General features: G+C 40.3%; 1 long non-coding RNA gene across 3 annotated transcripts in view; it reads left to right on the top strand.

Moving 5' to 3' along the window:
• Positions 1-26559, top strand: part of LOC129639502 (uncharacterized) — a 107125-nt gene that overhangs the window by 14112 nt on the left and 66454 nt on the right. For all 3 annotated transcript variants that reach the window (XR_008708439.1, XR_008708437.1, XR_008708436.1), the window contains exon 2: positions 9547-9660. This is a non-coding gene — a long non-coding RNA (uncharacterized LOC129639502). The remainder of the gene's footprint in view (positions 1-9546; positions 9661-26559) is intronic.

Here is a 26559-nt window from a genome sequence, read left to right as displayed (position 1 = left end):
CTTTCACTTATTTCACAGTGATGTTTCACACATGTGGAAACAAAAATTTAAGGACATACAGTGTAAACCAATTTTTACTGATTCTCTACTTTTTGTCCCAACAGACTGGCTGACAGTATATACAAGTCATAACCAACTTTAATTTAAATCACAGTGCTAGAAGTCAGATAGAAAAATAAAAGAAATACATTGGTTGTAATTCAGAATACAGGAAGATTGCCAGTTTATGACTTTAAAATCATCTTAAGAGAATGTATTTCCAAGAGGACAATAATCCAATAGTTCAAATTCTAATTCATCTAGAACTATTCCTCATGAATTAGAGGGAGAACCTGATAGATTTGTTAATTCTTTATAATCAGATCAGATCAGATCAGATCAGTTGCTCAGTCGTGTCCGACTCTTTGCGACCCCATGAATCGCAGCACGCCAGGCCTCCCTGTCCATCACCAACTCCCACAGTTCACTGAGACTCACGTCCATCGAGTCAGTGATGCCATCCAGCCATCTCATCCTCTGTCGTCCCCTTCTCCTCCTGCCCCCAATCGCTCCCAGCATCAGAGTCTTTTCCAATGAGTCAACTCTTTGCATGAGGTGACCAAAGTACTGGAGTTTCAGTTTTAGCATCATTCCTTCCAAAGAAATCCCAGGGCTGATCTCCTTTAGAATGGACTGGTTGGATCTCCTTGCAGTCCAAGGGACTCTCAAGAGTCTTCTCCAACACCACAGTTCAAAAGCATCAATTCTTTGGCACTCAGCCTTCTTCACAGTCCAACTCTCACATCCATACATGACCACAGGAAAAACCATAGCCTTGACTAGACGAACCTTTGTTGGCAAAGTAATGTCTCTGCTTTTGAATATGCTATCTGGGTTGGTCATAACTTTCCTTCTAAGGAGTAAGCGTCTTTTAATTTCATGGCTGCAGTCACCATCTGCAGTGATTTTGGAGCCCAGAAAAATAAAGTCTGACATTGTTTCCACTGTTTCCCCATCTATTTCCCATGAAGTGGTGGGACCGGATGCCACGATCTTCGTTTTCTGAATGTTGAGCTTTAAGCCAATTTTTCACTCTCCTCTTTCACTTTCATCAAGAGGCTTTTTAGTTCCTCTTCACTTTCTGCCATAAGGGTGGTGTCATCTGCATATCTGAGGTTATTGATATTTCTCCCGTCAATCTTGATTCCAGCTTGTGTTTCTTCCAGGAACAGTTAATAAGGACAGAATTGCAGTCAATAAGCATTCTCCATAATTGAGTCTTAAGCTTTTGAATTTGTCAAGAATAATAACATGTGCAATTAGAAAGTAACAGGGGAAATAATAATAGTAGTGTCTTTAATGAAGACTAATGTGAAGTCAAGTGGGCCTTAGAAAGCATCACTATGAACAAAGCTAGTGGAGGTGATGGAATTCCAGTTGAGCTATTTCAAATCCTGAAAGATGATGCTGTGAAAGTGCTGCACTCAATATGCCAGCAAATTTGGAAAATTCAGCAGTGGCCACAGGACTGGAAAAGGTCAGTTTTCATTCCAATCCCAAAGAAAGGCAATGCCAAAGAATGCTCAAACTACCGCACAGTTGCACTCATCTCACATGCTAGTAAAGTAATGCTCAAAATTCTCCAAGCCAGGCTTCAGCAATATGTGACCTGTGAACTTCCAGATGTTCAAGCTGATTTTAGAAAAGGCAGAGGAACCAGAGATCAAATTGCCAACATCCGCTGGATCATCAAAAAGCAAGAGAGTTCCAGAAAAACATTTATTTCTGCTTTATTGACTATGCCAAAGCCTTTGACTGTCTGAACCACAATAAACTGTGGAAAATTCTGAAAGAGATGGGAATACCAGACCACCTGACCTGCCTCTTGAGAAACCTATATACAGGTCAGGAAGCAACAGTTAGAACTGGACATGGAACAACAGATTGGTTCCAAACAGGAAAAGGAGTACGTCAAGGCTGTATATTGTCACCCTGCTTATTTAACTTATATGCAGAGTACATCATGAGAAACGCTGGGCTGGAAGAAGCACAAGCTGGAATCAAGATTGCCGGGAGAAATATCAATAACCTCAGATATGCAGATGACACTACCCTTATGGCAGAAAGTGAAGAGGAACTCAAAAGCCTCTTGATGAAAGTGAAAGAGGAGAGTGAAAAATTGGCTTAAAGCTCAACATTAAGAAAACTTAGATCATGGCATCTGGTCCCATCACTTCATGGCAGATAGATGGGAAAACAGTGGAAACAGTGTCAGACTTTATTTTTGGGGGCTCTAAAATCACTACAGATTGGGACTGCAGCCATGAAATTAAAAGACGCTTACTCCTTGGAAGGAAAGTTATGACCAACCTAGATAGCATGTTGAAAAGCAAGATATTACTTTGCCAACAAAGGTCCATCTAGATAAGACTATGGTTTTTCCAGTAGTCATGTATGGATGTGAGAGTTGGACTGTGAAGAAAGCTAGTGCGGAATAATTGATGCTTTTGAGCTGTGGTGTTGGAGAAGACTCTTGAGAGTCCCTTGGACTGCAAGGAGATCCAACCAGTCCATCCTAGAGGAGTTCAGTCCTGGGTGTTCATTGGAGGGACTAATGCTGAAGCTGAAACTCCAATATTTTGGCCACCTGATACTAAGAGTTGACTCATTGGAAAAGACCCTGACGCTGGGAGGGATTGGGGGCAGGAGGAAAAGGGGACAACAGAGGATGAGATGGCTGGATGGCATCACTGACTCGATGGACATGAGTTTGAGTAAATTCCGGGAGTTGGTGATGGACAGGGAGGCCTGGCGTGCTGTGATTCATGATGTTTCAAAGAATTGGACACAACTGAACAACTGAATTGAACTGAACTGAAGACATTTTTGTAAACCCTATGTAATTGCTTTTTGTGTGCTAGCAATTCTTTTTTTTTTTTAATTTTATTTTATTTTTAAACTTTACAATATTGTATTAGTTTTGCCAAATATCGAAATGAATCCACCACAGGTATACCTGTGTTCCCCATCCTGAACCCTCCTCCCTCCTCCCTCCCCATACCCTCCCTCTGGGTCGTCCCAGTGCACCAGCCCCAAGCATCCAGTATCGTGCATCGAACCTGGACTGGCGACTCGTTTCATACCTGATATTATATATGTTTCAATGCCAGTCTCCCAAATCTCCCCACCCTCTCCCTCTCCTACAGAGTCCATAAGACTGATCTATACATCAGTGTCTCTTTTGCTGTCTCGTACACAGGGTTATTGTTACTTTGAGTCCTGCAAAATTGTGGGCTATGTCATATCTGAATATTATTCATACCTTTCTCTCCTATTCAGAGCAGTTCAGAAAGATAGTTTAAAGAAGACTGGTGAGGTAAAAATAGAACTGAAAATTGATAAGTTTCATTTCCCTTGTCCAGAAAAGTGATAATGGCATCCCGTACATAATCTACTATTTTTCATCATGTTGTCATTCTGTGATCTAATACCAGAATTGTCAGTGAAAGATTTAATCCATCATAATGGACTTAATGCCCCTGGACAACAGAATCACTGAAGGAAGTTAGGTTAGGGCCAATAAATTCTTGACAGATTTAAACACTATCAGTGGAAACATTAATGATGTGTATATCATGCATTTGGCCAGTTAGCCTGCTTCGGTTTTATATGAACACCTCCATCAACACTGCACAATATTTTACATAGAAGGGAAAGCCATAATTTATGTATAAAGTGCAGAGAGAACGTGGCCTTGGGAGGTAGGCAGATTAGAGAACCCTGCACCCTTTTTCGCACTTCCAAGGTGGTGCTAGCGGTAAAGAACCTGTTTGCCAATGCAGAAGATGTAAGAGACATGAGTTCGATCCCTGGTTGGGAAGATCCCCTGGAGAAGGGCATGGCAACACACTCCAGTATTCTTGCTTGGAGAATCCCATGGACAGAGGAGCCTGGTAGGCTACAGTCCATAGGGTCACACAGAGTTGGACATGACCGAAGTGACTTAGCACACATGCACCCTTTTACTAGATGGAGAATCTGAAACTCAAAGAGGTAAATGGCTTATCTAAGAGGAGTTAAAGACAGAGTTTCAGGACTGGGTCTTTCAATGGCGCATCTTTCAATTTTCTTTAGTTGTTGAATTTCATCTCACACCAAACATATACTTTTGGCTTCAAATTGAGTTACAAATTCTATTAAATATCAAATTCTGTACCCTCATGTACAGATTCACAATAAATTTATCTTATGATGTGTACAACATAGTTATACCTTTCTGAATTTAAATAACCTTCCACATCCATTATACATTAGATATCCGGGTATATGCTGATTTATAAGATTCATGGTTGAAGGATGGCATATCCTTTACTTAGGGAGCATCCTTCATGGCCTTCAGAAGGTTGTTCTTCAGATATATGATTCAATTAGAAAAGACTTAGAAAAACTTTTCCATCAATGGCAGCCTAAAAGAAAATTATTTTAGTGAATTAATACCTAGTTTTAATGGAAGTAGGTTTCTCTGCCACAAACCACCCTCCTGGGGTTGTGGCATTAAAAACAATCCAAAGATTCAAACAAATCAGTACCCCTGAGGTCCAAAGTGCTGATTGTTGAAGATACAAATTACCATAGCCGAGGAACACTGTTTGAATAACTTCAGACCTAGAGGAAAATGCACCACAAAACTGGGATCTATTACACCATTTGCAAATGTTTCATTTAGCTAAATCATGAAGATAATGTATTGGCAATGTAGACAGGTTCAGGAAAGGATGCAGAGAGAAACATAAATATATCTTCCTTAGCCTTGAAGCTTCTTGCATTTCATGGAAGTTGCTAGAAACATCTCAGAGGTTTTCCTAAAAATGCCAACTTGTTTCATAGGATAAATCTGCTCAGTCTGGCCTGGTATTGAAGAACAGACTAGTTACAATCAGTTTTCCTGGTGGGGGAAATTTCATCCATTTTAATTTTGTAAGGAAATAGCTTGGGGAGAAAAGAAAGTTTTCCTTTCCTATCTCATAAAAATGTACAGCTGTGATGTGTGATTTTTGAGAATCTGGCTTGAGGACATTGGACCCAGTTCAGAGAACCTAGGTGTTTGGAAGTGAGTTTTGGTCTTCTTGAGGCAAACTATTCAGAGATTTTCATTTGGGTTTTAAATATTGATATTTAATTGATTAAAGTTATAAATTTCCAAAGCTAAGTTTTTCCTCATTTTTGAGTTCTGCATACAAATCTTGTTTTCTTTATAAATCTAATAGATTTTAATAGTTCTTCATAAGACTTTTAAATAATGTATAGTACCATTTGCCAACTTAGTTAATTAAACACCTTCAAATATTTTTAAACTGCATTTATATATTTAATATATTATATACATTTTCCTTTCTTAAATCTTTTAATAGTCTGATAAACAAAACCTCTTAAGTATTAAATAATTCATAATAAGTTGAATTTATATATATTGTGAACAAAAAGTTCCCTTAGATGTTCCAATATTATTAAAGAATGCAGTGAAATTTCAATTAAAATCATAAGTATAATCAGTTATTCAATTCCACATTGTATATTGAATTTACAAGGCTAAGTTCTCTTAAAATAGCAAGTACATACAAACCAAATAGGTACAAAAATATTACATAATTCGATTCTCCCAAACCTTTATTTTCTTCATTCTAAATCTTCTCACACTTAAAAGATCTGTAGTCACTGAAGAAAATAGTGTTGCCTCCAAATTCCTTTGGTTACTGATAAGCAGAGATGTTAGCCAGGTATGAAAACTGGAGCTGCAGGTCTTTGGACCACCCTTGCTATCATTCTGAGTTCATTTAGGCCTCAAATGACTCTACTTAAAATGGAATCAGTTCAGTTCAGTTCAGTTCAGTTGCTCAGTCATGTCTGACTCTCTGCGACCTCATGAATTGCAGCACACCAGGCCTCCCTGTCCATCACCAACTCCCGGAGTTCACTCAAATTCACATCCATCGAGTCGGTGATGCCATCTAGCCATCTCATCCTCTGTCGTCCCCTTCTCCTCCTGCCCCCAATCCCTCCCAGCATCAGAGTCTTTTCCAATGAGTCAACTCTTCGCATGAGGTGGCCAAAGTACTGGAGTTTCAGCTTTAGCATCACTCCTTCCAAAGAAATCCTAGGGCTGATCTCCTTTAGAATGGACTGGCTGGATCTCCTTGCAGTCCAAGGGACTCTCAAGAGTCTTCTCCAAGAGCACACAGTTCAAAAGCATCAATTCTTCGGTGCTCAGCTTTCTTCACAGTCCAACTCTCACATCCATACATGACTACTGGAAAAACCATAGCCTTGACTAGATGGACCTTTGTTGGCAAAGTAATGTCTCTGCTTTTGAATATGCTATCTAGGTTGGTCATAACTTTCCTTCCAAGGAGTAAGCGTCTTTTAATTTCATGGCTGCAATCACCATCTGCAGTGATTTTGGAGCCCAAAAAAATAAAGTCTGCCACTGTTTCTACTGTTTCCCCATCTATTTCCCATGAAGTGATGGGATCAGATGCCATGATCTTAGTTTTCTGAATGTTGAGCATTAAGACAACTTTTTGACTCTCCTCTTTCACTTTCATCAAGAGGCTTTTTAGTTCCTCTTCACTTTCTGCCTTATAAGGGTGGTGTCATTTGCATATCTGAGGTTATTGATATTTCTGCCTGCAATCTTAATTCCAGCTTGTGCTTCTTCCAGCCCAGCGTTTCTAGGTCTCCTAAATCACATTACTTAATTTTTGGTTTTTCAAAGAAATTCATCACTGTCCACCCAAATCAATCACTTACATTTCTGTGCTTCTTAAGACATGTTATAGTGCTTAGTACCTAAGCATGGATTCTAGCATCAGATTACCTAGCTTCACATCCTGGTTCTACTACTTATTAGCTGTGTAATCTTGGACAAGGATCTTCAAATCTTGCTGCCTCAGTTTCCTAATCTGTAAAATATGGATAATACCAGAAATTATATTATAGGTTTGTCATGAGGATTAAATGTTCTAATATATCTAAAATTCTTTGAATAGTCCCTGGCTCATAGTATGTGTTCTATAAGTATTAACATTATTATCATTACATGTATTTTCCTTCTAGCTCTAAAGATCTTTGAACTGAAGGTATTACTAAGGTGTAAATGTCTTTTTCATTTAAAGATTTTTGAACTTGATAGAATCTTGCTATCTTTCATAATTATAGAACCATATAATTTCCTTAGATGTTAAAATTATATCCAATTTAATATATTACTTTGAATTTGTCCTTTTTGTTTTCACAGTTTATTTATTCTACTGGATAATTTTAGACTCAGCTCTATGCACTTAATAAATGACTTGCTTGAGTTATTTGACTTCTCCATGCCTCAATTAACTTATCTTAAAAATGGGGATAAATAAAGATGATGTTATAAACACACACATACATACATACAATGGACTACTAAGCAGCCATAAACAAGGATGAAATGATGTCATTTGTGACAACATGAATGAATCTAGAGGGTATTCTGCTAAGGGAAATAAATCAGACAGAGAAAGACAAATACTGTATGATTTCATTTATATGTGGAACCTAGTAAACAAAACAAATGATCAAAGGTAACTAAACAAAGAGTCATAGAAACAAAGAAGTAACAGGTGGTTGCCAGAGGGGAGAGAGTGGGGAAGGAGAGAAATAGGTGAGGGAGATTAAGAGGTAGAAGTTTCCAGTTGCTAAATAAATGTCATGGGTTATATAAATGTACAGTGTGGGGAATATAGTCAATAACTATGGAATATCTTTGTGTGATGACAGATGGTAACTAGACTTATCGTGATGATTGTTTTAAAATGTATGGAAGTACTGAATCATTATGTTGCATACTAGCAACTAACATAGAATTGTAGGTCAATTATACTTCAAAAACAAAGAAACTCATAGAAAAAGAGATCAGATTTGTGGTTACAAGAGGTGGGGTGGGGAGAGGAGAAATTGGATGATGGCATTTAATAGATTCATACTTCCAGTTATAAGATAAATAAGTACTAGGGATGTAATGTACAACATGATACAGATAGTTAAGACAGCTGTATGCTATATATGAAAATTGTTAAGAGAATAAGTTCTCATTACAAGCAAAAAATTTTTTTTCTATTTAATTGTGTGTCTATGGAGAAGGCAATGGCACCCCACTCCAGTACTCTTGCCTGGAAAATCCCATGGACGGAGGAGCCTGGAAGGCTGTAGTCCATGGAGTCACTGAGGGTCAGACACAACTGAGCGACTTCACTTTCACTTTTCATTTTCATGCATTGGAGAAGGAAATAGCAACCCACTCCAGTGTTCTTGCCTGGAGAATCCCAGGGATGGGGGAGCCTGGTGGGCTGCCGTCTATGGGGTTGCACAGAATTGGACACGACTGAAGTGACTTAGCAGCAGCAGCAGAATGAGATGATGGATGTTCAATAAACTTATTATAGTCACCGTTTCATGATGTATATAAGTCAAATCAGTATGCTGTATAACTTGAACCTATCCAGTCCTCTATGTCAACTATTTTCAGTAAAATTAGAAGAAAAAAATGGAGATAATAATCCCTGACATGCTCTACGTACCTTATTCAGTAAATATTAAGTATTTATTGAGCACCGACTATGTCCTAGGCACTATTCTTGGTTCTTTGAATAAATTAATGAACAAAGTATACAAATACTCCTGCCTTCTTGGAGCTTAGTGAGGGTGGGAGTGGTAGGGAGAAGGTGGTGGGGAGAGGAGACATAATGATTGAGTAAATTATATGGTATACTAGGAGATGATAAGTGCTAAGAGAAAAATAGAACAGGTTAAAAGCAATCAGAAATTTGCAAGATTGGGTTGGGAGATGATTATAATATTAAACAATGTGATCAGTCTTAGGCCTTATGGAGAATATGAGATTTGAATAAAGATGAAGGAAATGAGGGAATAAGCCAAGGCATATCTGGAGAAAGAACATTTCATACAGAAGGAGTGATGCATTAGTCAGTTTCTACTGCAGCAACAAACAGCCCTAATACATCAGTCTCTGACAAGCACAAACATTTACTTTTTGCTCATGTTATGTGGCCAACAGTTATTCTCATAATTCTTGAAATACTGTCTTCTCTCTAAACTTAATTATGGTATTTAAGCTTCTCAGGGGCAGGGAAATATATTTCAGTACAGGGAAGCATGGCAAGATTAGAGAGTGTGAAGGAAGTGTTAACACAGCAGGTCTGGTTGCTCACTCCTTGAATATCTCTAAGAGTCTTGGATTTACTCTTGGCCAGCCCCTGGGAACATAGCTCTCAGAATGTTTTTATATCATTGATGGATTGATTATTTTGTTGTGTACACCTGGGAGAAATAGACCATTCCATAGTAGCTTGTCAAGATTGCTTTGCACAAACAGTAAGATTGATGATGTACACCTGGTTGCATTGTTTTGACCCTAAGTTTCAGTTGCCATGACTGATTGCTAGCGAGATGTGCCTACGTGACCAACCTCCTATGAAAGCCACAGATACTGAGACTCAAATGGGTTTCCCTTGGCAGAGACAGTCCACCCTTGTCCTTGCAGTTTTCTGCCAGAGGAAAAAGTGCATTCTGTGGCCTTGGATGAAGAAGGACATCAGAAGTCTATGCTGGACCCCTTTGGACTCTGTTAATGTATGTATTTTTCCTGCTGCTTTTGCTGTGTATCTCCCATGATAAATCTTAGCCATAACCTGCTCTTGAATTGTGATTCTGTCTAGTGAATCATTGAAGTTAAGGAGGAAGTTGTAGGATTTCTCACATAGGAACAGAATCAATCATTTATGCCACAAACAATAGAACAGAGGTTTAAAAAGAGGAACATATCTCACATGATCAAAAGATAGCAAATAAATCATTGGAGTGAAGGGCATGAGATGGACAGGAATTGGAGATGAAGTCAAGGAGTACTGGGGTGGCAATGAGGATGATCACAGAGGCTTTGTGGGTCACAGTGAAATGGGAGGCCATAGGATGGTTTTGAGTAGAAGAGTGACACCATCTAAGGGGTAGGGGCAGATGTTTTGAAACTCATTAGGATGCTCTTGCAATAATTAAAGGGGGAGACCACGGTGACCTGGACCATGTAGCAGCAGTGGATGTGATCAGATTTGGAGTATTTTGAAGATGATTTTTATGGATCAAGTGAACTAATGATGTTAGTTTGCTTTTGAACTGTGGTGTTGGAGAAGACTCTTTTTTTTTTTTAAAGAGATAATTTTATTAAACAGAAGAATTTCCATTCAGAAATTATACAACCTCATGTGGTGGTTAAGAGTCCTTTGGACTACAAGGAGATCAAACCAGTCAACCCTAAAGGAAATCAGTCCTGAATATTCATTGGAAGGACTGATGCTGTAACTGAAACTCCAATATTTTGGCCTCCTGATGTGAAGAACTGACTCATTGGAAAAGACCCTGATGCTAGGAAAGATTGAAGGCAGGAGGAGAAGGGGAGGGCAGAGGATGAGATGATTGGATGGCATCCCCGACTTGATGGACATGAGTTTGAGCAAGCTTTGGGAGTTGGTGACGGACAGGGAAGCCTGGAATGCTACAGTCCATGACGTCACAAAGAATCAGATACAAGTGAGTGACTGAACTGAATTGAACTGAACTAATGGAGAAGGAAATGGCAACCCACTCCAGTGTTCTTGCCTGGTGAATCCCAGGGATGGGAGCCTGGTGGGCTGCCGTCTGTGGGGTTGCACAGAGTCAGACATGACTGAAGTGACTTAGCAGCAGCAGCAGCAGCAATGGTATATGGATGAGCTTCTCAGGTGTAAGCACCATACACAGGTGGGTGATGATTGTCAGGTCTGGACTATTGTTTTGGGTAGGAGGATGAATAGGGCCTGAGAATTCTGAGGGAAGATGAAAGCTTGTATTTCCAAGGCTGCAGATGGGACTTTCTTAGGCCATTCATGAAGCTGTTGTGTCAGATAGTCTGTCTGTGGTCAGGCCTAGCCCACTAGCTCAGGCACATCAGCATGGAGGAAAGTCCTTTCTCTCCCATTTTCAAAGGGAATCTGGCATAATTAAAAGATAAGTTCCCTAAGATGGTGTTCACATACTGGAATAGCATTTGTTCTCCCTTTACTCACTGGCAGGCACATAGCCAGTGTGGTTTCAAGGGTGGGTGTTTTCTGTCACCCTGTAGCATTAAAAACACATGCCAATGTCACATATATTCTGGAACGAGCTTCTGGATTGAGGCCATCAGAAAGGGTTTTGCCTGTGCCCCACTCTCTCATTTCGTAGAGCTTCTCTTATGTGCTTTTTATCCTTCCCCAATTCCCCAAACCATCCTTCCCCAACACACACTAATAGCAGGATTTTGGAAGATGCGATTACTTCTTGTGCCCAGAGATTACACTGCTAAGTCAGATGCAAAGGAGAAATCGGAGCTGAATTATTTCTATTGCTTCTGTTCTAAAAATATCACTTCCCTTTTGCCTAATGTGTGCAGGAAATATGTGGCTTGATATCTGTATAACAGATGCAAAAGCAACTCAGGTAGGGCGATAAACCCCAGGTGTGAGTGCATTTTGATGTATTTAGAATTGCTACAATTAGAAAGCTCAACCCCGATAGAAGACCCAGAGCTAATTATACTTGGAAGAGTCAGGAAATTGGTTTACCAAAGAGAATTTGTGATATTATCCCTGTTGACAATTGGATTAGGGGATGTTCCCAGCTCTATGGTTTATGCGATACTTTTCTACAAATCAGTAGCAAAAATGTCAAACAAACTCTTTTGTTCTTCACCTTGAAATAAAGCCACAGATTCTTTAGGGGATCTGAGTGCAGCTCAGCAAAGCAAACAAATGTATTTAGAAAGTTGCCCAGCCATCAAGTTGCTTTGCTACCAGACCCCGGAGACAGGGACTGACTGTAGCTGGATAAGGCAGCTTGCATAATGACACGCTACTTGGGGTACTTCAAAGGAAAAGAGTACATTTTTCTGAAAATGTCACTTAGGAGGCTTTCCATTTTGCACCATATAAATGCATTTTTCTTATTTGATGCATGGTAGAAGGAAATGGCAACCCACTCCAGTGTTCTTGCCTGGAGAATCCCAGAGATGGGGGAGCCTGGTGGGCTGCCGTCTATGGGGTCGCACAGAGTCGGACACGACTGAAGCGACTTAGCAGCAGCAGCGCTACCCAAGGCTTCATGATGTATAGGGGCTGCTGAGGAGGAAAGCAGCCTTTGAGTTCTATTATCTGTCAATGGTAAAATTAGTCTGGGAGGGGAATGAGAAGAAGGGGAAACATGGGGGTCACTTAAACTGATTTTCGCCCTTTATTTAGAACCAAAGTGTCAAAGCGATGTAGACGTGGCCTCTAGCCATACTTCTGTTGCTGACAAGTTGTGTGACTTCAAGAAAGGCAATGAAGTTGTTGGAAACTTGGTTTCCTCAACTGTAGAAGGGGGGAGGCTGTTAGTTGATTTATTCAATAAATATTTATTTAGTAGCTTCTCTGTGTCAGGTACTGTTGTGGGTGCATGGGCCATCTCAGGGGACAAAAACAGGCCAAGATCTCTGTTCTCATGGGATGTCCATTCTCATCGCAAGTGGGAAGGCGAACAACAAATAATAAACATAATGAATATTTTTATTATATTAGAAGGTGTTACATCCCAGGGAAAAGAGAAAACAGTAGCATCAGGTGAAGGTTTTTTGGAGTGCTGGCAGAGATGGGGGTGGTAAGGGTTGCAATTTTATGTAATCTCTAAGAAGCTTACTAGTTCTTAAAATCTGTGATCCTATGGTGTTTATTCATTTAATAATCATAATCATGGCAACTTTATATTAAATATTTATAAAGCAACTTTAAAACCCATCATTGCTTTTAAGATATCTTTTGGGCATGAAATCTTTTTTGATAGCTTTGACTTTGTCCCCAGGATCCAAAGCTCTGTAACACTTATTTTCTCTTTTCTTTCTTGGGTTTCATGAAGATTTGTCTAATCTCCCTCCTCTTAATTTTCTTGGTCTCTCTGTTTCTGTCTCCATTATAAGTACTTCTCCTAGTCTATTTTCATATTCACTAGTTTCACACTGACCAGGACAAAGGTCAGGCTAGGAACTTAGTATTCTATTCATGTTTATTAATTCCATGACTTAACTTTCCAGGCCTCCTGGCTTAATATTCCATAACTTCATACTGATGGGTTCCCAGCTAGTGCTAACACCCAAAATCTTCCAGTGGGAAAAAACCATCAATGGTTAAGAACTACTCATTCATGTATTCATACCTCTGTGTCTGAGGAGTGTGTGTGAGAGTGTGTGTGTGTGTGTGTGTGTGTGTGTTTAAAATGCATTTGAGGATAAGAAATACAAATACTTTGTAATCAATGATTGTGCTTCATATTGCTTAGAGGCCACTAAGAGGCCAAAAGATTTCTTTTGGAAGTCGCAACCTTGCCACATTTGCTCCATCCAACAAATTCAGTTATTTTGTTATTTATTTCTTCATTAGATATTTATTGGGCATTAGGAGCTGTGAATTACTCGCTTTCATAACAAACACACCAGAAAAGAATTACAGTTTTCCCTTGGTATCTATGGGGGATTTGTTCCAGGACCCCTACAGATACCAAAATCCATGGATGCTTAAGTCCCTTATGTAAAATGGTACAGAACAGTTGTCCCTTTGCATCTGTGTGGATATGGGCTGACTATCTTACTTTTGAAAGTCTGCTAATGGGGAGTATCATAATACAAATAGTAGCCAATTCATATGAAAATCAAATAGAAAAATATCATACTATTAAAAATATTAATACTTTTCAAGTGCAGACTATCTTGAAGAACCTTGTGAATCACTAATTATCCATTCACTGTAACAGGCAACCTACTTGAATCCAGTGAACAGTCAAGCAGTGGTATGACTGAATAAATTCCCACCAATTCCTGTTGTTGTGTAATGTACCCGCCTCATTTATATATGACTTGCCTGTACCTACAGACATCTGGAAAACAGATCTTAATTATGGAAGATCTTTCCAAGTGAGAAAAGACAGATGGAGCACTAGTATTCTTTGTGAAAGTGAAAGTCACTCAGTTGTGTCCGACTCTTTGTGACCCCATGGACTATACGGTCCATGGAATTCTCCAGGTCAGAATACTGGAGTGGGTAGCCTGTCCCTTCTTCAGGGGAATCTTCCCAACCCAGGGATCGAACCCAGGTCTCCCACATTGCAGGCACATTCTTTACCAGTAGGGCTCAAATGGAAGTTTGTACATGGGTTACATATCCAAGGAAAAAATGTGGCGGGAAATTGGTGGAAGTCCAATTAGAAGCAATTTTTTGTAGAGCTATGGCAAGTATCAGACACTTAATTACAAGAGGACTGGGGTATAAGGCATACATTTAATCTACTGAGGTTCAAGGTAAAGTCAGAATGCCTAGTCTTTGAGAGACATTGTTATGAGGCAAAGAATATAGATGATGAGAGGTTGGGGCATCAAGGTCACAGTGGAACCAGCAGCTGAATGAACAGGCACTCTTAGACCTTCATTCCTGGACCAGGATTTGTCCCAGAGTCAGGGGTAAGGTTGAACTGATATGTGGAGATTAAATTAGGTTACACACTTGAAGAGATGTAGAGTCACAGTGGGAAGTGGTAAAGCATCCACCTGCAATGCAGGAGATGCAAGACACGTGGGTTCAACCCCTGGGTTGGGAAGATCCATTGGAGAAGGAAATGGCAACCCACTCCAGTTTTCTTGCCTGGAAAATTCCATGGACAGAGGAGCCTGACTGACTATAGTCAATGGGATCACAAAGAGTGGGACATGACTTAGCAACTAAGCATGCACATAGTGTCACGGTACTAGATATGCTGTTAATGCATCTAATATACTATATGGAATAGGAAGGAGTTGGTTATATGAAACATGGTGATTAATGGCACACATCATACATAAGGACTTACAGTAAAAAAATTCAATTAACAAGGATTTATTGATCGCCTAATATATATACCAGGCACTGATATTCAGTGAGGAAGAAAACATAGTTCTGAGATGATCACTATATTATATAACACATTATGGTATATAGTGTAATGTGTACGAGCTACTAGAAAGATAGGTACAATCAGACCAAGTTAACTACCTGGGGAAGAAAAAGAAAGATACCAGTTAAGAGGTAATGTTTGAACCAGATTTTGAATGATTAGTAGGAATCATCCAGGATAAAAAGGTAAGGAATAAATTTCTAGGGGACTAGAACAATATGAACAAATGCATAGAATTAGAAAAGGACCTGTTCTGTCTGTTCAGGTAGGAATATATAAGACGTTTATTTTTTGCTCACACACAACCCAAAGTTTTAGTTCTGGTTGAGGGGTGACTTCACTCCAAATGTTGATTTAAGAACTCGCGTTTGTTGTTTCTTGTTATCCCATGATCTTTAACACATGCCTTCAGCATTGCTGTGCTCTTGAGGATCAACATGGCCAAAGGAGAAAGAGCAAGGAAATTAGCTTGAGTAAAGATAGATGTCGAGGGCCAGGCCTGAAAGTGACACATGGCTCTTCTGCTCACATTCCACTGTCTGGAATGCGGTCATATAGCCACACTGAGCTACAAGGGAGGATGCCAAATGCAGTCTGTGTGCCTAGGATTAGAGGAAGTAGACTTGATGAAGATCTTGCCAGTCTCTTTCACAGGTTTTCTAGTGCTTATCACTTAATAGACACTCAGTAAATGTTTGCTGAGTGAATAAACGGACAGATTTTTGTTTTGTTTTGATTTTTTCCTGATAGTGATGTTATCTTATTTCTTTTAATTAAAAAAGAAACAAAATTTTGTTGTAAATATAGAAATAATTCAGAAATGTGCAACATCAGTACTTTGTTACTGTGGATGGATGTGGAGCAGTTTGACAAGTATTGGGAGGGCCAGGTAGAGGATAAGCAGTTAAGAGGCTGTGCTAAAACCCCGAGGAAAATTTTTGACTCAGGGCAATTAGGAATGGCTATAGGAAAGGATGAATGTGAGACCCATTCTCTGGGAGCATTGAAATAACTTAATGGTGAATTTATTGTGTGAAGGTGATGAAGAAAGAGAAGCAGAAGGTGATACTAAGGGGTCAAACTTGGAATGGAGAATGTATCAGTTTTCTATTGTTGCCATAACAAATTACAGCAAAGTTTGCAGCTTAAAGCAACATCCATTCATTATTCACAATTCTATAGGTTCAGAAGCTTAGGTAGTCCCATCTAGACCTTCTGTTCTGGGTATCACAGGGCAAAATCAATTTGGTGGCTGGCCTGAGCTCTTAGTTGAGGCTCTTGGGTAGGGAGAATCAGCTTTGAAGCTCATTCAGGTTGTTGGCAAGAAGTCGGTTCCTTCTTACTCTTTCTGCCTGGTCTCCTCCATCTTCCAGTCAGTGACAATGGGGATGACTCGAGTTCTTCTTATACTTTAAATCTCTCTGTCACATCTTTCTACTTCCTCTTTTGCTTTTAAGGATTACCTTGGGCCCACCTAAACAGTCCAGGGCAATGTCACCACCTTGAGGTCATCTGGAAAGTCCTTTTAGCCTTGTAATATAACTGACATATTCATAGGCATGACACAAGGGCAAATGCCATGAAGGCTAAAATTTAGCTTACCTCATAGAATGTGCAGGAATTGTGGACTGGCTCATTTCTCAGTCATTCCAGCCTCCTTGGCATATGTTTTCCTGTACTGCAGAGGCTGGATCCTGTCCTGTGGCTCAGCTTCTGGATGTGATTTGAAAGAAGAAAAGAAAGTGAAGTTGCTCAGTCATGTCTGACTCTCTGCTACCCCATGGATTGTAGCCTGCCAGGTTCCTCTGTCCATGGGATTTCCAGGCAAGAATACTGGAGTGGGTTACCATTTCCTTCTCCAGGGGATCTTCCCAACCCAGGGATCAAACCTGGGTCTCCCACATTGCAGGCAGGCTCTTAACTGTCAGCCAACTTGGCCAATCAGATGTGCTCACATGAAACTTGAACTTGGAACTGGAGGTAAGGGGGAGACAGGAGTGTGTGAGGTGAGAACTGGAGCAATGCTGGCATGGTTCTGGAACCAGCAGCTGGAGTAGTGACTTGTTTCAGCAGGTGGCTGTCACATGAACCAGCTGATATACCAGAGTCTCCTTAGCTGTTTGTCAGATACTACAAACATCTCCTGATTGTCTTTTTGGGGCCTTGCAATTGGCAAAGGTTACCTTATTTAGTGGAGGCAACTCTGTCCCCATTTTGACAAGTGAAGAATTGGAGAATCAAGGTCCAAGGGACTTGCCCATGCTCACACAGTGATCAGAGCTGAGATTCAACTTCACATTTCTCTTAATTGTGTGACAACCTGCTCTTTTGTTGTTGTTTTTAGATTAGAATAATTTTCTCTAAAAAATGTGTAGCTATATTCTGGATTCTGACCTTGATCTTATAAGGAACTCAGATGTTTTCAGAGAGTTTTTGCATCCATAGCTTCATTTGCTCTCAGGGGACATAACTGGGAACTCACAGATTATGGAAGATGGGATGAGAGACCAGTGGCAACTGGTCCTGAAACCTGCACTGTCCAGTTTAAACTGATTCTGGAAGGAACCTCACATTTTTACTCTTGCCCACGTGGAGTGACCTTGCAGAGACGTTTCAGGAAGACTGCTCGCGCAGTACACAAAGCACCCAGATTTCATCGACAGCCACACCTGCTGCCATGGGAGATAAATGAGGTGCTCTGGCAGGTCAGCCAGAAGAGACGATGAGCTGGACTGTCACATTTGTACAGTGACAGATGCCAGTGCCCACACCACGTGAGGGGGATCTCTGAAGCTGGAAGAGGCAGACAAATGCCACATTTTCATAATTTCCTTAAAAAATGCAAAGGATGTTGCAGTGTTGTCACATCAGAGTTGCTGCTTTGTGAGGATTGGAAATTGCTTCTTTTAGGAAAGGGGGACATGAAGGGGTAAGGAGCCTGGTGGAGGTAAAAGTAGCCTCTGAATGGGCCCACATGACTCAGATTGGCTGTGCCCTGGGAGCAGGGAACTGGAGGAGTAAGGAGGGGGCTTAGAAGGTGAGGGCTGACGCCTGACCTTGGACCCTTAGATCTAGGGTGGGTGGAAGTTCTTGGAAGCAGAGCCTCTTTCTCATTCACCACCATATTCATAATAATTAGAAAAGTGCATGCCGTGTGGTAGTCAATACATGTTTGCAGATTGGTCACTATAAACAATTGCTGGAGCTAGATTGTAGAAGAAGGGGACAGCAAGATGTAGCTCATGGGCCAAATATGGCCTGCTAGCTGATTTCTCAAATAAAGTTTTATTTGCACACAGGCATGTGCCTTCACTTCTGTGTGCACTGCGATGGCAGGGCTGAGTAGTCATGACACAGAGAATATGGCTCACCCAGCTGAAAATAGTTTTTCTCTGGCTCTATGTCATGCTTGCTAGCTTGGTCGTGTCTGACTCTTTGTGAACCTATGGACTATAGGCCACCAGGCTCCTCTGTCCATGGATTTCTCTTGGCAAGAGAATGGGGTAGGTTGCCATTTCTTCTCCAGGGGATCTTCCTGACCCAGGAGGAATTGAACTCCTATCTTCTGTGTCTCCTGCATTGCAGGGAGATCCTTTACCACTGCACCACTTGGGAAGCTCTATACAGGCAGTTTTCTGACCTCTGGTGTCAAGCACCACTTAGAGAACATTCTCTCAGAGTATATGGGAAAGATGCCTTTTCTGACTCCATCTCACCCTTCAGCTACCAGGACATTTCTTTGCCACCATTTCAACAGAAACACCTCAAAGCAGTTTTCTATATTATTTCTAATTCCTCTCTTCACATTTTCTTTTTTTTTTTTAAGGGAAATTAATTTAATTTAACTTACATAATTGTATTAGTTTTGCCAAATATCAAAATGAATCCGCCACAGGTATACATGTGTTCCCCACCCTGAACCCTCCTCCCTCCTCCCTCCCCATACCATCCCTCTAGGTCGTCCCAGTGCACTAGCCCCAAGCATCCAGTATCGTGCATTGAACCTGGACTGGCAACTTGTTTCATACATGATGTTTTACATGTTTCAATGCCATTCTCCCAAATCTTCCCACCCTCTCCCTCTCTCACAGAGTCTATAAGACTGTTCTATACATCAGTGTCTATTAGCAAGGTGAAAAGACAGCCTTCAGAATGGGAGAATATAATAGCAAATGAAGCAACTGACAAACAACTAATCTCGAGAATATACAAGCAACTCCTACAGCTCAACTCCAGAAAAATAAATGACCCAATCAAAAAATGGGCCAAAGAACTAAATAGACATTTCTCCAAAGAAGACATACAGATGGCTAACAAACACATGAAAAGATGCTCAACATCACTCATTATCAGAGAAATGCAAATCAAAACCACTATGAGGTACCATTTCACACCAGTCAGAATGGCTGCGATCCAAAAGTCTACAAGTAATAAATGCTGGAGAGGGCGTGGAGAAAAGGGAACCCTCTTACACTGTTGGTGGGAATGCAAACTAGTACAGCCACTATGGAGAACAGTGTGGAGATTCCTTAAAAAACTGGAAATAGAACTGCCTTATGATCCAGCAATCCCACTGCTGGGCATACACACTGAGGAAACCAGAAGGGAAAGAGACACGTGTACCCCAATGTTCATCGCAGCACTGTTTATAATAGCCAGGACATGGAAGCAACCTAGATGTCCATCAGCAGATGAATGGATAAGAAAGCTGTGGTACATATACACAATGGAGTATTACTCAGCCATTAAAAAGAATACATTTGAATCAGTTCTAATGAGGTGGATGAAACTGGAGCCTATTATACAGAGTGAAGTAAGCCAGAAAGAAAAACACCAATACAGTATACTAACACATATATATGGAATTTAGAAAGATGGTAACAATAACCCTGTGTACAAGACAGCAAAAGAGACACATTTTCTTTTAAATCCCTTGTACTCTGACTGCTTAGAGAAGGAAATGGCAACCCACTCCAGCATTCTTGCTGGAAAATCCCTTGGCCAGAGGAGCCTAGTAGGCTACAGTCTATGGGGTCTCAAAGAGTTGGACATGACTGAGAAACTTCACTTTCACTTCACTTCACTCCAACTGTTACCTTCACTGAAATTGCTCCTGTCAAGATCACCAGTGTTGTGAAAACCATGGTCAAATGTTCAATTCTCATGTTGTTTGTCTTGCTGCAGTATCGGATATGGTTGGATGCATGTGGAATATTTTCTTGTTTTGCCTTCTGGGTCACCAAGATTCTGCCAGCTTCACTGGTTGCTCTTTCTCAGCATACTTTGCTGGTTCCTCCTTATCTGACTGGTCTCTCTTTTAAAAATTTATTTATTTTTTAATTGAAGGATAATTGCTTTACAGAATTTTGTTGACTGGTCTGTTAATGTTGAGTGCCCCAGGGTTCAGTCCTTAGTCACCTTCTCTTACCTATCTAAATTCCCTTAGTGAGTCTATCCAGTTTTATAACATTAGGTACCATCTATAACAATTATAACTTCCAAATTTCTATCTCCAGCCTGGATCTCTCCCAAACACTTAAGTTGGCTTCCCTACTCAGACATCTCTAATTTAACCTGTCCAGGCAGAAAGCCTCATAACCCCTTCTCAAACTTCCTCCTCCCATAGTCTTCTCCATCTGTATTGATGGAGACCCCATCCTTGACTCCTCTTGCTCCCATTCCACATCAAGTCCATAAACAAATTCTGTTGACTGTAATTTTCACCCACTTCTCACTACCCCGTTTGTTAAAGCCATAGTCAAAGTCACTGTCCTCTCTCACCTAAATTAATGAAACCTATCTTTGATGTATCTGTTTTCCCCCTTCATTCCCTTTACCTGTTCTCAATACAATAGAACATTCCTGGTTAATGTAAATCACATTAACTCCCCTGCTCAGAAATTTCCAACAGTTCCCAATGTCATTGAGACTAAAAGCCAAAGTCCTTCTGATGGCCTCCATGGACTGATATGATCTGGCCCCCTTACCTCTCTGTCCTTACATGCCACCACTTGGCATTCATGGAAATGCACTTCTGAGATCTGCTGCAGAGAGAACTGACAGCTCCAGCTGCTGTGCTCTGAATCCATTGCTAAGTTTATGCCAAGTTCATGTTTCCCATGGCTGCTCTCAGTCAGTGACTGAGGATGGCCAGAATACTGAGGCAAGTCCATTCCTAGAAGATGTGGGATTCCTGTTTTGGAAGGCTTTGGCTTGAGGCCTCCTCATTGACTTGTTCTGACTTTTCCTAGAACTGCACTGCATTCTGAGATTCTTCCTAACTTTCCCTCCCTCCTTCAGAAGGACAGACCTTCATCGTGCTGAGAGGCCCTCCCTACATCCTCCAGCTCCTTCTCTCTTCTTCCTCACAAGGGTTTCCCCTGTCAAATACATTGTGAGTACCTCTCAGAACTATGTAAAATGATGACACGTAATTTGTTATTTTAATTAAGCCATCGCCTTTCATTTAACATTTGTCAGTTATTTCTAATAGGTGGGTTCCAGAGTTTATTTTCACACTGAAGTTTGTTGACTGTATTGAGTCAAAGACATGAATGTTTCATATTAGGTGCAAACAAACAAAAACCCCAAACAGAAAACCCCAACTCTGCCCCTCTGACAAGTAACTCCATTAGCTGAATCTGTCAAATATGAAATGGTTGTTCCAGCTTGTATTTTTTTGTGAAACTTCTAAATGAGCAGAGCAACTTCAATTTAGCAATGTAGGATTGAAGAATTACTGTGTTTATAACTGCAAATGAAGCGTCAGTGTTGAAACGGATGGCAATTTTTATTCAATATGCAAAAATCCAAATAAATAAATTCAGTTACTTTTAAACTTTGAAGAACTATTTGATAAAGACAACCACTGAGGAATGTGAAATTTTACTTAATGACGTTTTTGAGAGTCTGTTATTGAAAAAACTCTTTTCTGTTTTAACAATGAAAATGTAGACTGAGGACCTATTCATTGACTTCCTTCAAAGTAAACTATAAGCAATTGGAAATAATGAGTTATTATTGGGTATTACCAATGAGTCATCTTCAAAAAATTGTCTACCACTCTTTATTGTAGCTTTTGGGTCAGTATAATAGAAAAATATCCTGGATTGGCAAAGAAGGCTGTAAAACAACAACAAAAAGTTGTTAACTTATGTCACTAGTACTTACCCTTGTGAATTAAGGCTTTCTGATTCCTTAAAATTCAAAATAAAATATACCAGATATCAGGCTGATACAGTTATCATTTGTAATCTTAGTTTCACGTTTTTATATTTATTGAACTAGTTTTATTTTTGTACTTACCCTTAAATAAGTAAATTATATTTTTATATAGTAAAATCTAATGCTATTCTCCTTCATGATTTTTTACACTTGCTGTCATGCTTAGAAAGAGGCCTTTCCTTCCAATATTACATAGCTGCTGCTAAGTCACTTCAGTCGTGTCTGACTCTGTGTGACCCCATAGATGGCAGCCCACCGGGCTCCCCTGTCCCTGGGATTCTCCAGGCAAGAACACTGGAGTGGTTGCCATTTCCTTCTCCAATGCATGAAAGTGAAAAGTGAAAGTGAAGGCGCTCAGTCGTGTCCGACCCTCAGGGACTCCATGGACTGCAGCCCACCAGGCTCCTCCATCCATGGGATTTTCCAGGCAAGAGTATTGGAGTGGGGTGCCATCGCCTTCTCCGATGACATAGCTATTCACCCATATTTCCTTTGAATGTTTTTTTCTGATTTCATTTTTTTTTTTTACATTTGTATGGGGAAGCTATTGATTTTTGAATGTGCATTTTGACACAAACATTTTCCTGAATTCCCCTGTACATTTCAGTTACAATTATGTAAAATTTGTTTATAGAATATAATATAAAAAATAAAAATCCTGTAGTTGCATTAGATGGAGAGATTAAGGAAAGCTTTCTTCCTTCTTAGAGAACTTTAAAAGTATGATTATATTTTTCCTAAACAGGGAGAGAAAAGTCAGCAATTGATGGGTCCCAGCTCAAGTCCCAGTTCTACCTTTTTTCTAGCTGAGTGATCTTTGGCAAGATTCCTCTCAATTTCCTCACCCAGGGAGAAGAGAGAGTTTGGACAAATGATCTGTAAGCTCTCTAGTAGCTCCAACATTCTTGGGTTATACATTTTGACAAAACAGATCTCAGTAATGACTTGCCAATTCAGATCAAAGCAGAAAACTGTTTTGTAGTTCTTGTAGATGGATTTCTTAAATGTCTTTTGAATTTTTTTTTAACAAGCAAGTGATAATCCCCTGTCCTGCTTCCAAAGTGGGTCACTATAAAGCCAGACATTGGAAAAGATAACTGCAGTGACATAATTGATTGTTTGATGTGTACTAGGAATGTTAACCCACTCCAGTACTCTTGCCTGGAAAATCCATGGATGGAGGAGCCTGGTAGGCTGCCGTCCATGGGGTCGCGAAGAGTCGGACACGACTGAGAGACTTCATTTTCACTTTTCACTTTCATGCACTGGATAAAGAAATGGCAACCCACTCCAGTGTTCTTGCCTGGAGAATCCCAGGGACGGGGGAGCCTGGTGGGCTGCCGTCTATGGGGTCGCAGAGTCAGACACGACTGAAGCGACTTAGCAGCAGCAGCAGCAACAGGAATGTTAACCTGCTGCAGAATTCACATACTTGTTATAGTTTGTGGAATGTGCTCTGGGGAAATGAGTCTGCTTAGGCCTGGGGACTCAAATACATGCACTGCTACCCTCCTCTTACCTCCCTCTTTTCAGCAATGCTTCACAGCCTTTGACATGAAGTGTCTATTCTATTTGCTAAAAGTACATCACCTTCCAGCTCTCCTGGTTCTCACCTGTAACTGGTCACTATATTTACTTGCATTTCAGCTGAAATGTACCAAAGTGAAGTTGTCAAAAACACTAGAATGCCCTTGCGGTAATTGGATTTTCTGCTCTGACTTGGGAACATAAGAGATGTATTAAATGGAACATGCCAAAATGCTAAGGCAGCATGAAGGACACCATCTGTCACAATATTTTTCTAGTTAATTTTAAGTGAGCAAAAGATTAAAAATATGTTTTCTTAGTCCTTGCATCTTCACAGAGGAAATCTATTAAAACAGAAGCTGTGACGTTTGCCATCCCCTTATCTGTCTCCCTAAGTTACCAACATTTAAATGAGGTTATGAATCATCAAGGCAGGGAAAGGGGGGTTGGAGGAGGGAGGGTGTTGGGAAAGTGATAGAATTCTTCACTGTTTTAGTTTTCTACTGCTGCTGTATTGAATTACCACAAATGTAGCATCTTAAACAGACACACTTATAGTATAGTTCTGTAAGTTAAAAATCTGAAATGGGTCTCATTGGGCTAAATTTCAGATGTCCAGAATACTGCATTTTTTTCTGGAGGCTCTGGGAAAGAGTTTATTTCCTTGCCTTTTCCAGCTTCTAGAGGCCACCTAGATTCTTTGACTCATGGCCCCTTTGTCCATCTTTAAAGCCAGTGATTTTGCATCTCTCTGGCAGAAGGAGCATTGCTGAAATACATAAAGGTGACAAGTAGAGCCAGAATAGAAGTTGTTAGATGAAAGTGAACTGTAATTGTAAGACTGCAGACTTTTATTAATCTCAGCATAGCTTCTATCTCGCAGGCCCAATTCAACAGTTGACGACCATTTCAACATTCATTTTTGTTGTTGAGATCTAGTTGACCTGTAACATTGTACAAGTTTAAGGTGTTCAAGGAGTCGTTCATGACTGAGCAATTTACACTTTCACTTTCAAGGTATACAGTGTGTTCATTTGACACACTAATACGTTGCAATAAATATATCAATGTAGTGTTAGCTAACACTTCTGTCATCTCACACAATTAACATTTCATTTTTGTGGTGTGAGCATTTAAGATATACTCTTTCAGCAACTTTGAAGTGTATAATGCAGTATTGACTGTGCTGTGCATTAGATCTCTAGAACATGTTCATCTGTTAACTGCAAATTTGAACCCTTTGACCAACATTTCCCCAGTTTTCCCAACCTCCGGCTCTCTGTTTCTAGGAGTTTAGCTTTTATATATTACACATGCAAGTGAGATCATACAGTACTTTTCTCTGTTTGACTTACCTCACATAGCATAATTAATGCCCTCAAGGTTGGTCCATGTTGTTGCACATGGCAGGATTTGTTCTTCCATGCCTGAATGATATATATTCCATTTGGATGTGTGTGAATGTGTGTCTGTGCATGTGCCATCTTCTTTATTCATTCATCTGTTGATGGACACAGGTTGTTTTCATGTCTTGGCTATAGTGAATAATGCTGCGATAAATGTGACAGTGTAGATAAGTTTTCAGTATGCTGTTTTCATTTCCTTTGGATACAGCCAGAAGTAGTATAGCTGGACCAGATGGTAGTTCTATTTTTAGATTTTTAAGGAACCCTCCATACTGTTTTCTATATAGTTGTTGCATCTATTTAAATCCCTACTAACAGTGCACAAGGGTTCCCTTTTCTTCACATCCTTGCTGATGCTTGTGATCTCTTGATGTCTTGATGATAACCATTCCAACAGGTATTGATATCTATTGATTTCCCTTTGAAAGATGTTTACATTATTTCTAAATTTTTTCTATTAGAAACAATCCTATTTTGCGCAGTTATGATTATTTCCATGAGAATAAATTTTTACAGGAGGAGCTACAAGGTAAAAGATGATGTGTATTTTTAAGACCTTTGATAAATCATACCAACCTGTTGTGGTGGTTGTTTAGTCACTAAGTCATGTCCGACTCTTTGCGATCCCATGGGCTATTTTATCAGATACAGTGTCCGACTCTTTTCAATTCCTTAGACTGTAGCCCACCAGGCTCTTCTGGCTATGGGATTTCCCAGGCAAAAATGCTGGAGTAGGTTGCCATTTCCTTCTCCAGGGAATCTTCCTGACCCAGGAATTGAATCTCTGTTTCCTGCATTGGCAGGCAGATTCGTTACCACCGAGCCACCTGTTCTGCCTTGACTTCTGATGGGGCTTCCCAGGTGGCGCTAGTGGTAAAAGGACCCACCTGCCAAGGCAGGAGATGTGAGAGATGGGGGTTCGATCCCTGGGTCGAGAAGATCCCTTTGAGGAGGATACGGCAACCCACTCCAGTATTCTTGCCTGGAGAATCCCATGGACAGAGGAGCTTGGCAGGCTACAACCCATGGGGTCACAAAGAGTTGGACATGATATCTGATAAAATCAGGAGGGCCTTGACTGGCCTAATTGCAAGTTCCCCTGTCCACTCTGCTCCTGTGAATAAGTTAAAACCTTCCTTATTACAGGGACTAAATGCAGTTACTGCTTATTCCTCAGCATGGGTTTCAGTTCCCTGCCAGCCTGTGAAATCATTCAAACAAGCCAATTGCATCCTTTCATGGTGACCAAGGGCAACCTACACTCTTGATGCTGCAAATCCTGCTTTCCACAACCATTGCACGTTCCTTGTGTTGACAAGTACAAACCTTGTGTGGCCCTGCCTGGCAG

Source organism: Bubalus kerabau, chromosome X (assembly GCF_029407905.1).
Source record: "Bubalus kerabau isolate K-KA32 ecotype Philippines breed swamp buffalo chromosome X, PCC_UOA_SB_1v2, whole genome shotgun sequence".
Lineage (NCBI taxonomy): Eukaryota > Metazoa > Chordata > Mammalia > Artiodactyla > Bovidae > Bubalus > Bubalus kerabau.
The sequence above is the reverse complement of the archived record's forward strand: the minus strand, read 5'-3'. Positions and strand labels throughout refer to the sequence as shown.